This window comes from Oryctolagus cuniculus, chromosome 2, assembly GCF_051225735.1.
Source record: "Oryctolagus cuniculus isolate XC-2025 breed Fujian yellow rabbit chromosome 2, ASM5122573v1, whole genome shotgun sequence".
NCBI classification, from domain to species: domain Eukaryota; kingdom Metazoa; phylum Chordata; class Mammalia; order Lagomorpha; family Leporidae; genus Oryctolagus; species Oryctolagus cuniculus.
The window spans coordinates 99,126,826-99,140,195 of record NC_142868.1 but is presented as its reverse complement, the minus strand read 5'-3'; the positions used below and the strand labels follow the sequence as shown (position 1 = coordinate 99,140,195).

General features: G+C 54.2%; 1 pseudogene; it reads right to left on the bottom strand.

Moving 5' to 3' along the window:
• Positions 1–2,460: 2,460 nt before the first annotated feature.
• Positions 2,461–8,201, bottom strand: LOC149127934 (telomerase reverse transcriptase-like; annotated as a pseudogene).
• Positions 8,202–13,370: the final 5,169 nt, after the last annotated feature.

Sequence of the window (13,370 nt, the reverse complement as noted above, 5' to 3'; positions counted from 1 at the left end):
AGAGCCCTGGTTCAGTGGCCAAGAGGGAAGGGGTGGGGCTTGGGGACAGAGACCCAGTGAACACCCAGCCTCCAGAAAACTCAGCCATGGATGTGTGGACAGATGGACACTCCTGTGAATGTGGACATGGCCCAGGGGCTGCAGAGGGCAATGGTCGACCAGCATGACACTGCCATGGGCATGAGCCCTCCATGTGATATCCCTGACTGGCAGGGGCTGGCTCAGGAGCAGATGCTGCCCTCATGTGGCCACAACAGAGGAGTCCACAGAGGGCCCCTCCCTCCTGGACATCGTGTTCATGGGCAACAGCCCCCAGGGGCAGACAGGGCCACCACCACCACAAGGTCACCCAATGGGGGACTACAGTTAGCACGACCAGGAGGGGGCACTGGGGAGCAGGGCATAGCCATCTTGTTTTTGGGGGGGCACTATCCCTCACAGTCACAGCAGCCCCCACAGGTGACTGTGAGCCCGCCCCCTGGGGGTTCCGCCCCTGTCTCCCTCTCCCTGCCCTGCCCCTGTCAGGAGCTGCTCACTGCGAAGGCCAGAGCTTGGGCAGCAAAGAGGCTGATGCCGTTTCACCTGTGGGGATCCCGTGTCCACAGAGTGGCCACTCAACACTGCATCCCCTGTAGGCACTGGCTGGAGTCCTGGCTGCCCTGCTCCCGCCCAGCTCCCTAATGGCCTTGGAAGGCAGCAGAGGATGCCCAAGCACCTGGGCCCCTGCTACCCATGTGGGAGACCCGGATGGAGCTCCTGGCTCAGTGTTGGCCATGGCAGCCACCAGGGGAGCAGGTGGATGGAAGCTCTCTCCCCCTCCCTGTCGCTCTCAAATGAACCAATAAATCTGTGAATTATGAAAGCTCAGCTTTTCCAAGGTTTGGCAAACTCAGTGAAGCCTGAGAACCTGAGTGACAGTACAGCAGGGCCTGGGATTCCCCATGGGCACGGCGGCTTAGTCACCAGGATGGTCTGGGGTCCCCTGGGCATGTTGGCTTAGTCAACTGAATGGTCTGGGGTCCCTGTGGGCACATCGGCTCAGTCACCAGGATGGTCTGGGGTCGCTGTGGGCATGTCGGCTTAGTCACCAGGGTGGTCTGGGGTCCCATGGGCACATCGGCTTAGTCACCTGGATGGCCTGGGGTGCCCTGGGCACGTCAGCTTAGTCACCAGGACGGTCTGGTGTCCTCGTGGGCACGTTGGCTCAGTCACCAGGATGGTCTGAGGTCTCCCTGGGCACATCAGCTTAGTCACCAGGATGGTCTGGGGTCCCCTGGGCACATTGGCTCAGTCACAGGATGGCCTGGGTTCCCCTGGGCACGTTGGCTTAGTCACCAGGAAGGTCTGGGGTCCCCGTGGGCACATCGGCTTAGTCACCTGGATGGTCTGGGGTGCCCTGGGCATGTCGGCTTAGTCACCAGGAAGGTCTGGGGTCCCTCTGAGCACATCGGCTTAGTCACCAGGATGGTCTGGGGTCCCCTGGGCGTGTCGGCTTAGTCACCAGGACATCTTTTGAATGCAGCAGCAAAGGGGCACATCCCATGCCATAAAACCCAGCACAAGATGCCAGGAGCCCTGTCCAAGGTCCATGTCCATGACCCCATCTGTGACATCCCGTTAGGTTCTGGAATTGCTCACAGCAGCTGAAATGTCACACAGGTACCTGCTCTGCCAGGCTTCAGGCTGCCCAAGCCACCCCTGTGACTGAGGCCACTCCTTCACCAAATCCCCCCCAGCACTGCCCTTCCTGCTCTCAGTAGGGTCCTCAGGTCACACCAGGCCCCCTGTACACTGGGGCCTGCCGGGGGAAGGGGGCTCCCTACTCATCCTCATCAGGCACTAGGCAGCGCCACGCTGCCTGACAGATACGTGGCTCCAGCACGTGAACAAGACTCCCCCACAGCGGCCACGTGTCCTCCTGCCCTGGTATCTGAGGACGGGAGGGGAGTCCACACACACTGCACCAGACACTGGCTCCAGAGGACCACTGCAGGGACGGAGGCAGGGACGGGGCAAGGGGAGGCCTTGGGGGGGGGGGGGCTGCACAGTGGACACCTTGGGTCAGGAATGCTCAGCCTGGACTTTGGATGAGGGGGTGGGTAGTTTGCTGCTCCCAGGTACATGTGGGTCAGCGCCCTGGGGCCTCCCCTCACTCAAGCTGGGCAGCTTAACCAAGCACACAGCACAGGGCTTCCCTTGGCAGCCCTGGATCACTCGGGGGTGATGAGCAGGCCCGGGGCAGGGCACATGCTCACAGGTCCATGGCCCATGGCCAGGTCTTCCATGAGCTGCCTCCTGGCTGTTCATGACGGGGTCTTGAGAGGACTCAGTGGTGGGCTCTGCTCCCCTGAGGACAGCAGGGAGGGGACTGACCTGTAGGAAGAAGGCCCCAAGGACAGGCCCTGCCCTGTGTCACAGATGACCCCTCCCCCGACAGCGATGTGCCCGGCTCCTCCAGCCTCAGTCCAGGATGGTCTTAAAGGCTGCGGTCAGGGCCGGGTCAGCTGCAGCCTCCAGGGCCTCCCGGTGGACGTCGCCCAGGCCCAGCACAGAGGCACCCAGCAGGCCGGGCCGCTGCGCCTGCTCGTAATTGAGCATGCTGAACAGTGTCCTGATGTGCGAGGTCCAGGACCAGGCCTGGGGCACACAGGATGCAGCCTCAGGGGGGCTGTAGAGGGCAGGCAGCCACAAGCCCACCCAGCTTCCCAGGGTCCTGGGAGAGCCCAATGCAGAGCCAGCCTTCAGCCCACTGGCCGGGCCCCTCAGGGTTCCTGTCACTGCACCTCAGGAACCCTCACCCAGCAACACATGTGACCCTCAGGGATGCTAGCCATCCATCCACCTCCAGCTGAGCAGCTGCCTGGGGCTGGGGTCCGCAGCACCCCCTGACAGAGGCCAGGTCCTTGGAGTGACTGCAGCAACGCTAACTAATGACAAAATCACCCCACCGTGGCAGAGGCACCAGCAGCCATGGGGGCAAAGCCACAGAAAGAGCCACAGGGGGCGGGGGAGCCACGGGACGAGTCCTGTGGTCCTCAGGGGGCAGCGACAGCTGTTCTTCCCTCCCCTCCATGCAGCGCCACAGCAGGATTCCGAGGGCCCTGGCCAGTGCCCCCTGTGGGCTCCCAGGCCCAGCTGGGCACCTCCCCCAGCTCCTCGTCCACTCACAGCAGGACCCATCTTTGAGCACACAGGCACAAGCCTGTGAGCTTTTGTGTGGGGCAAGACAGACGCCAGGTCACCTTCTCCCTGCAGAATGTTCTGGCTCCCACCACAGAGTCCAGGTTCACAATGGGCCGCAGCCCACTGGGCTTGGGGATGAAGCACAGTCTGGCCATGGGCAGGGCCAACCTGGCCTGCTGCTAGACCTCTGCATCCGACAGCTCCCGCAGCTGTACCTGCTCCAGGTGCTGCCTGCAACACACCTGGGGCTGGGGTCAGGACCGGGGTCAGAGGGGGTCAGGGCCATGGGCAGGGCCGACCTGGCTGCTGCTGGACCTCTGCATCTGACAGCTCCTGCAGCCGCACCGGCTCCAGGTGCTGCCTGCAACACGCCCCGGGGCTGGGGTCAGGGAACTTTGGTCCCTGTGGACACAGCACACTCTGTGGGGTGGGGCGAGGGCTACAGATGCCCTCACCCACCACAGACAGCTCCCAGGAACCCACACATGGGGGCCCGAGGCTCCCATCCCACACTTGGCATGACTCGGCGTAATCAGTCCTGATCCCTCGGTCTGACTCAGCAGAACCAGGAGCCAGCATCCCCACCACTCAGGCCCCATCCCCTGATGTCACCCCCACCAAGGTCATCCAGAGGGGACGCCCGTACCCCCAGGTGTCCCTGCAGGAGGGGTCTCTGCGACTCACGACCCAAGTCCCTCAGAAGCGCCCTGAGGGGACTGAGCCCAAGCATGAGCATACAGGGCGCGGGCCAGCACAGGGTCTCTGCAGGCCAGCACAGGGCTACCATGGGCCAGCACAGGGCCTCCCCTCCGTGGGCCAGCACAGGGCCTCGCAGCCTGTGGGGAGCCGGGACATGGATGCCACACGCGGTACCTGATGCCCAGGCTTTGCAGCCTGCTCCAGACGCTCCTGCGGTAGAAGAGGAGCTGGTTCTTCTGGAACGTGGTCTCCATGATGTAGAAGAAGGACCTGAGCAGCCCCACCACATAGATGTCCAGCAGGCAGAACAGGAACCTAGCCAGGATCCCCTCCCTCAGTCTGTGCTCCATGGCCGGGACGTGGCCATGCCCTGGAACGAGGCAGACCCGGAATGTGCACCCTCACGGGGCAGCCATGGTGGGAGTGCAGGGCATGAGGGGCCCTGCAGTCCTGAGCTGGCTGCCCTGGCTTTGGTGAACATGTCGCTGCACGTGTACTGGCCCCTGGCATCCCATCGCACACGTGGCTCACAGGCAACGCTCGGGTTGGCACGCAGAGCAGACAACATGGAAAGGGCTCCCAGGTGCGGCGTCAAACTCACAGCCTCTGGGCGGAAGACCAGGGGCTGGCGGGACACACAGCATGGTTACACGGCTGGACCCCTGGGGGCCCTGGCATCAGACCTCGCAGGCAACTCAGGGCCCACCAATAACTGGTTCAAGAGAAACTGGGGAGGGGCTGGGGCAGGGCAGACCCTGATCATAGGGACGGCGGCTGGGTGAGCAGGGACAGTGGCCAGAGTCCAGGTCCCTGCTCAGGAGAGCCAATGGCACTGGGCCGGGTTTAATGCCCTCAGCCACCCACAGGTGGCTTACAAGGACCCAAAGGCAGAAGACGGCAAAGCCCGAGGAACGGGGACACCAGGGAGGCAGCGGTGACGGCGCCGGGGACCTGGAGGCTACTCCTGGCTCCTGGCTTTGGGGACCGCTGCAGGCGTTTCAGTGGTGAGCCAGAGGATGGGCGCTGTCTCACCATCTCTCTCTGCCTCTCAAAGAAATGATGAGCAGCACACTCAGGCCAGCCTCTCCCTAAACGCCGTCCAGCGGGCTGGAAGTAATGGAAACCTCACCCGTGTGTGTGGCTGAGCTGCAGCTAAGCCAAGGAACCCAGCAGAGTAAAAACCCAGGAGCAAATGGCACCGCGGTTTCACACCCAGCCGAGGATGGCGCTGTGGAGCGGTCAGCTGAGCCAGGAGGTGGCAGGGTGCAGGAGATGGCCCCCCGGGGCCGAGGCTTTTGTAGCAGCCAAGGGTCCCACCACGCGCCTGCGCGGAGACTGAGAACTCGCCACCCCACGTCACCCCTGCAGTCGACCATGCTGAGCGGGCAGAGCTGACCCTCAGGAGCCCGGCGCAGGAGCCGTAGGATACCACCCAGACCTCATGGTTCAACCGTCCCCCTGTGCAGGCTCTGCCACCTCAGAAGTCACCACAGAGGGACCGGTGCTGTGGAGTTGCAGGTTAAGGACTGCGTGCAACGCCGGCATTCATGTGAGAGCCGAGCACCAGTCCTGGCTGCTCCACCTCCCTGCTAATGCTCCTAGGAAAGCAGTGGAAGATGGCCCCAGTGCTTGGGTCCCTGCACCCAGGTGGGAGGCCTGGAGGAAGCTCCTGGCTTCAGCCTGGCCCAGCCCGGGCAGTTGCAGCCATCTGGGGAGTGAACCAGCAAATGAAAGCTCTCTCTCTTTTCCTCTCTTTCAAAATAAATCAAATCTTTTAAAAAGTAACTGATATCAAAATAACTACATATTACTACATAAGGTGCAGCCAAATCAGTACTTAGAGGCTAATGCATAGCCACACATCCACCATCAGAAGTTTATAGAATGACAGGAAAGACTGAAAAAGGCATTAGGAAGAAGATAAACAGAAATCACTGAAATTCAAAACAAAGGCTCGAGAGAGGACCCCATGGGGACAACAGAACTCAGTCACTCTGAAGGTCAAAGGGCAATGGGGGAGGGGTGACAGGAGGCTGAGCCAGACAAAGAGCCACACACAAGAACACAGGGCCAGCCCTCAGGGAGGGGAGGAATCGGCAGGCAGCACACAGTGGCCTGGGTGAGGCCATTGGGCCGACGCCGCAGGCAGAGCAAGGGAGACAGGGTCCTCGCAGCTGCAGCAAGAGGGACCAGAAACAGCCCAGCACCAGCAGCACCACCTCTCCCATGCACAGCCCACACTGGGAAAGCCAGCCCATCCTGCCCCATGCAGCAGGAGGCCAGCTGGCCTGGCAGAAGGCAGATCCCCAACCCCAGCATCTCTGCTCCCTCTGCGAAGGCGGTAGAGTGGCCACTGCCTGAGCACACAATGTCTGGGTGGGTGCACAGAGCAGTGCTGGGGGTGCCCGGGGCTGATGTCACGCCTCCCGCTGTGGGGGCATTTCCACAACACAAGGACAGAGCGGTCACTGCATATCTCCATCACTGGCCCGGTTTCTTGGGGAGCCTGGCAGGGCATCCACCCCAATAAGCCCTCCCCATCGGGCCCTAGGGAGGCGGCCATCTGACTCAAGCCCCACCTCTCCAGGAGCAGTCCGGGAAGAGGGCCTGAGCTGGCAAGACACTGCCACAGTCCCCTGGAGCTCAAATGGGAAACATGATGGGGGCGCTGGCTCAGCCACCCAGGGAGCCAGGGCAGGAGCCCCATTCCCTCCTCCTGGGCAGCACTCACAGGAAGTCTAACCTTGTTCCTCTCCCCTGCCCAGCACATGACCGGACATCCCCCACCCCACCCCATCAGCAGGGGACCTTCCAGTCCAGGGGGCACGGGGCAGCCTTACCCACCACCCCCTCAGCTCCCAGCTTGGCGCTGGCCGACGCCCGCTCACCTGGGCTCTCGCACAGCCAGGTGCAGTCCTGCACCCTCACCTACCAGGTCAGCTCCCGCAGGGAGAGTTTGGAGTGCTTCCCCAGCGAGATGAACCTCTTTGTATTCCTCGGGAGGGAAGCTTGTTGTGCCTGGAGACAGGCCGGCAGGAACTCGTGCACCTGCCACGGGCTGCTGTGCTGCTGCAGGAGCCGCACCAGGCGCCAAGCGCCAGGAACCCGTGTCCTCCTGGGGGTCAGCGGCCGGCCTTGGGGACCGCACCTGTGTGGCCGGCCCCCGCAGCGGGCAGTGCGTCCGGAGGAGCGAGCCGTAGGGGCACCGCGTGTGGTTCGCAAGCAGCTTCCGGAACAGGGGCCGCGGCCTGCGGCTACCCCTGGGACTCGGCGTCCAGCCCAAGAAGATGGCCTCCAACAGCCTTCGGGCGCCCGCCAGGCTGGGCCGCAGGGAGCTCAGTGGGAAAGATGCGCGCAGCCGCTCGCCGTCGCCCAGGTAGTAGAGGAAGCGCTTGGTCTCCGCGAACACTTGAGCCTTCGGACGTGGTGACCACCGGGCGGCGGAGTGGCCGGGCTCCCGCTTAGTCCACTCCCGTGGAAGCCCTGGAACGCGTGGTCTCCGAACACTCCGCAGGCGTCACCGCGCAGGCCCGGGACACGCCCACGCCCCGAACTGCGGGCGGGCGAGCCCAGGGGAGCCCAGGCCTCGCCACCGCTGCTGTTCCGAACCCATCGCGTGGCCGCGGGGCCCGCCTGGGTCCCACAAGCGCATGGTGCAGGAGGGCCGGGCCTGGGCGACAGGCGCAGAGCTCCTACAGAGGCGGCCCACACACCTGGTAGGCGTAGCTCGGGGCCACCAGCACGTAGAGCACGCAGCGCACCAGCAGGTGCATGAGCATGTTGCCCACGCGGCGCAGCAGCAGCCCCCACGCGCCGCTGTCGCGCAGCGTCTCAGTCACCGTGTTGGGCAGGTAGCTGCTCACGCAGGTGGTGAAGGCCCAGGGCAGGCCTCCGCGGGCGCCGTCCAGCAGCACGAAGCTGAAGGCTAAGTCTCGGCCTGCAGCGCCAGTATCCCATATGGACATTAGTTCATGTACCAGCTGCTCCACCTCAGATCCAGCCCCCTGTTAATGGCCTGGGAAAACAGTGGAGGATGGCCAAATACTTGGGCCCTTGCACCTGCGTGGGAGACCTGGAAGAAGTTCCTGACTCCTGGTTTTGGACTGGCCCAGTTCTGGCCATTGTGGCCAACTGGAGAGTGAGCCAGCAAATGGAAGACCTAGTCTCAATAATTCTACCTCTCAAATAAATAAGTAAATCTTACAAAAAATTAAAAATGGAACAGAGATGGCCACAACAGAATGTTCTAGGCTAGGCCAAAGCCAGGCACTCCATCCAGGTCTCCCACATGTGTGGCATAGGTCCAACACTTTGGCCATTTTCCAAACTAGGACCAGAATTATAGAGGGGACATAAATCAGCACTCCAATAGGGGATGTCGGCACTGCAAGTAGTAGCTTAACCACTGTGCCTCAAAGCCAGCCCCAAAACGATTCCATTTGAAGTCAAATGTACAACATCATACAGATCTAGTTGAAATTTAGACAATTCTTGTACAAAATAACTACCCTGGACTTAACACAAATTTATCAGCCTGGAAGTAATGAGGAACAGTTGCCTCAGATTTTGCCCCCTCACCTTTCTGTTCATATATCTAGGCCATCCTGTAACAGCCCTCCTCCCAAAGATGTCCATATCTCCTGAACCTGTGAATGTGTTAGCTTACGTGGCAAAACAGACCGCAAGTGCGATTGTGTCTAAGTTCTTAGGGTAAGAAAATTAACCCAGATAAAGTAGGTGAGACCATTCTCAGTACACGAAGTCTTTACAAGTGAAGAAGCTTTGCTAGCTGTGGTCAGAGGAACAGTGGACTGCAGAAGGACAATGAGATGGTGGAGAAAGCCTCCAGTCAAGGAATGCAGGCATCTTCCAGCAACTCCCAAAAGCAAGCAGATTCTCCCATGGAATCTGTGAAGAACTATGGCCAGCAAAAGGAAACTCAGGCAGCGAGGATTGCCTTGAGCACTAATAATGAGCATTTGGTGCCAGGAGTGCTCCCCAGACACTACCATAACTGAAAAGGCCCTCCCAGACTTTCAATGTCCCTGAGGTAGTGCAACCCCGTCCTAGCTGAGAATCACTGCATTCATGAAGAGCGACTTGTCAGAAACATTGAGAATGAATAATCAGATTCTAAGACTGAAATTCAAATATTCTGATTGATGTTAATAATTACTTTTAATGTACTCATAGGCCTTATTTTCTATTACAAATAAAATATTCAAAATTAACACACATCATATTATTTATGTACTTCAATGAAATACATGTGGCAGGCAATTTTATTCCTAACTTTCTGATCAATTTCCTTACCAGGTCAGCCATTCATAACCCATCACTAGAATGGAATCTACACTTATCTTAGCCAAAAGCCTGAGAAGCAATTAGAATGGAATCTAATGGAAGCCAAAGGGAGATATATTTTTTGACTCTAAAAGAATATATGGTGGGAAATGTGGCACCGCAGATAAAGCTACCATTTGGGACACCTGGTCTGTCATATATATTCCTTCTATACCTAATGTGGGGAGGGTTTTTATAATTAAGAGGTTTTAAAATTTTTAAGGTTTATTTTTTATTTATTTGAAAGTCAGAGTTAGAGAGAGAGAGGGAGAGACAGAGAGACAGAGGGATCCTCCATCTGCTGGTTCACTCCCCAAATGGCTGCAACACCTGGCGCTAGGCCAGGCTAAAGCCAGGAGCCAGGAGTTTCATCCAGGTCTCCCAAGTCAGTGCAGAGGTCCGAGCAAAACTAGGCCATTTTGGAATGCTGGCTCAAAGTTTTAGCTGCTCTGCTTCTGATATAGGTTTGTGCTGATGCACCTTTAGAGGCAGCAGATGTTGCTTCAAATGTCTGTGACCTGACCCTGACACCCACTGCCAAAACCCAGGTGGAATTCCAGGCTTCTATCTCTGGCCTAGCCCAGCAGAAGCAGTTACAGTCATTCGTGGACTGAAGAAGAAGTTGGAAAATCTGTCATTCTGCCTTTCAATTATATTAAAATAAACATTTTTTTAAAAAGAAACACACTCATTTAAAACCATTTAAAAATAAATTCAGTATGATGAACTTCACTCTCAACAGTATGATTTTGGTATTGTGCTAAATTATAATTTTATATATGAAATACAAACTGGAAGATTTTACTGTAGGGGCTGGCACTGTAGTGTGGTGGGTTAAACTGCCACCTGAGAAACCAGCATCCTATATGGGCACCAGTTCAATTCCAGGCTGCTCTGTTTCTGATCCAGCTTCCTGCTAATCCACCTGGGAAGGATGAGGAAGATGAATTTGGTCTGGCCCAACTCCTGCTATTGCGGCCATCTGGGGAGTGAACCAGTTGATGGAAGATCTCTCTCTCTCTCCTTCTCCTTCTGTAATTCTGCCTTTCAAATAAAATAAATAAATCTTTCAAAAAATAGATTTTGTTGTAGTCACCTAAGGAGTTAAGAAGGAATAATACTTTGATATTTCAAAGATGAATAATTTTTTAAATAATAAGTGACATAATATATGTGAGGGCTTCAAAAATTTCTTCAAAAAATGCAAATTGAAAGGGAGGGTAGAGGAGGAAAGTGTCACTATGTCCTTAAATCTGTATATATGAAATATATGAAATTTGTATAACTTAAATAAAATTTTTTTAAAAAATGCATATTTTCCACAAATTTATTGATGGAAATTTAACTTCTGTTAATGTATTTGTATCATCCTTTTTTTTATGGTTTTGCAAATAATGAGACTTTAGGGAACTTTAAAGAGCTTAGAGGGAAAAGGAGAGTCGGTCAGTATCAGCACTTCAAAACTCTGCCAAAGAAGGATTCCATGAATAAACAATAATTTGGGGCTTGGTTGTCACTTTTGCTTGGTCATTCTGGTTATCTGAAGGCTTTATTTCATTATTTGCATTTGTGACTCTAATACTATACCAATGAAAGTACAGGAACGAAACTGCATGAGACAGGATCAGGGCATCAGGTTGAAGCAAGAGACAGCTGCAGCTTAATTAGGGAAGCAAAGAGAGAGAGGAAAATTGAGAGCTTCAAAAGGTAAAAACAACTTGTTTTTCTACTTGCTTCACATAGGATAAGTTACTCAAAGTTACCTATGTAGGGTTAATTTTGGGAAACATCTGTACAGTGACATTTCCCAAGGATCAACAGATGTCACAAAACTGCTAATTAAGTTAAATCCTGAGGAACATCTCTTCAGACAAAAAAGATTATACAAAGATCCATATGTTAAAAAAAAAAAAAAAAGGAAAGAGGCCGGCGCTGTGGCTCAATAGGCTAATCCTCCGCCTGCGGCACTGGTACACCGGGTTCTAGTCCCAGTTGCTCCTCTTCCAGGCCAGCTCTCTGCTGTGGCCCAGGAGTGCAGTGGAGGATGGCTCAAGTTCTTGGGCCCTGCACCCCATGGGAGACCAGGAGAAGCACCTGGCTCTTGGCTTCAGATCAGCGCAGTGCACCGGCTGCCACGTGCCAGCCGCAGCGGCCATTGGAGGGTGAACCAACAGCAAAGGAAGACCTTTCTCTCTGTCTCTCTCTCTCACTGTCCACTCTGCCTGTCAAAAAAAAAAAAAAAAAGATCCATATATATCACAAAGATCAAAACAGAAAAGCCCATCAACTGAAACAAACAAAAATAGATGACTGAGATCCACCTTGGTACTATAAAGAGAAAAAGCTATGGCCACAATCTTCCATAACTTCTAGAAAAGAGAAATCAGCTCCATGACAGCATCAGCCCACCTTCAAGATTCCTTACCTAACAATCAGCCTTTTAGAAACCTCTGCCCCAACACCCTCTAGGATCCTTAAATTCTTTCAAAATAAGTAAATCTAAAAAAAAAAAAAAAAGTTCTCCCTGGCTTACTCTTCTCCCAATCTACATAAATGGCAACGTATCAGTTAAATTTGCAGAAGTGGCTGCTTAAAGGCATGTCTTTAGCCAGTGCTACTTGTCCCTTTACCCTTATTCAAGAACCCGCAGTGCTTATTGCCAGGAACATTTTCCTCTTTATTTACCTGTTTATATAAAGGCCTCTCACAGGTTGGAGAGAGAATGTCAATCTCTGGTTCAGTTGGACAAGCCTCAAAAGATTCTGGCACAAGGAAAACACTAAAAAGATCCATAAAAATCAATAAATTAAAAAATAATTAACAAAGTAATATTGTAAGAGGCTCATCCAAAATACGAAAGGTGAAGCCAGCATTGTGGCATAGTGGGTAAAGCTGCCAACTGCAGCACTGGCATCCCATATGGGTGCCGGTTCAAATCCTGGCTGCTCTACATCTGATCAAGCTCCCTGCATAATGCCCCAAATACTTGGGCCCCTGCACCCACATGGGAAATGTGGAAGAAGCTCCTGGCTCCTGGCTTTGGACTGACCCAGCCCAACCACTGTGGCCATTTGGGAAGTGAGCCAGCCAAAGAAATATCTCTGTCTCCCACCCCACCAACTATACCCCATAACTTCACCTTTCAAATAAATAAAATCTTTAAAAGGAAAAAAAAAAAAATGGTTTCCTCGTAAGGGTTCCTACCCTTGCCCTGCCAGCAAAAAGAAACCAATTTCTTCAACTTTGTTATATATCACCAACCACATGCAAATTGTTTTTTGAGAGGACAATTGCTGCTTCTTTCTTTTTTTTTTAACTTTTATTTAATGAATATAAATTTCCAAAGTACAGCTTATGGATTACAATGGCTTCCCCCCCAATAACGTCCCTCCAACCTGCAACCCTCCCCTTTCCCACTCCCTCTCCCCTTCCATTCACATCAAGATTCATTTTTGATTCTCTTTATCTACAGAAGATCAGTTTAGCATACATTAAGTAAAGATTTCAACAGTTTGCTCCCACACAGAAACATAAAGTGAAAAATACTGTTTGAGTACTAGTTATAGTATTAAATCTCAATGTACAGCACACTAAGGACAAAGATCCTACATGAGGAATAAGTGCACAGTGACTCCTGTTATTGACTTAACAAATTGACACTCTTGTTTATGGCATCAGTAATCACCCTAGGCTCTTGTCATGAGCTGCCAAGGCTATGGAAGCCCCCTGAATTCACTGACTCTGATCATATTTAGACAAGGCCATGGTCAAAGTGGAAGTTCTCTCCTCCCTTCAGAGAAAGCTACCTCCTTCTTTGATGACCTGTTCTTTCCACTGGGATCTCACTTGCGGAGATCTTTCATTTAGGTTTATTTATTTATTTTTTTTTCCCCCCAGAGTGTCTTGGCTTTCCATGCCTGAAATACTCTCATGGGCATTTCAGCCGGATCCGCATGCCTTAAGGGCTGATTATGAGGCCAGAGTGCTGTTAGGAAATTTGCCATTCTATGGGTCTGCTGTGTATCTCACTTCCCATGTTGGATCATTCTCTCCCTTTTTTATTCTATCAGCTAGTATTTGCAGACACTATTCTTGTTTATGTGATCCCTTTGGTTCTTAGTCCTTTCATTACGATCAATTGTGAA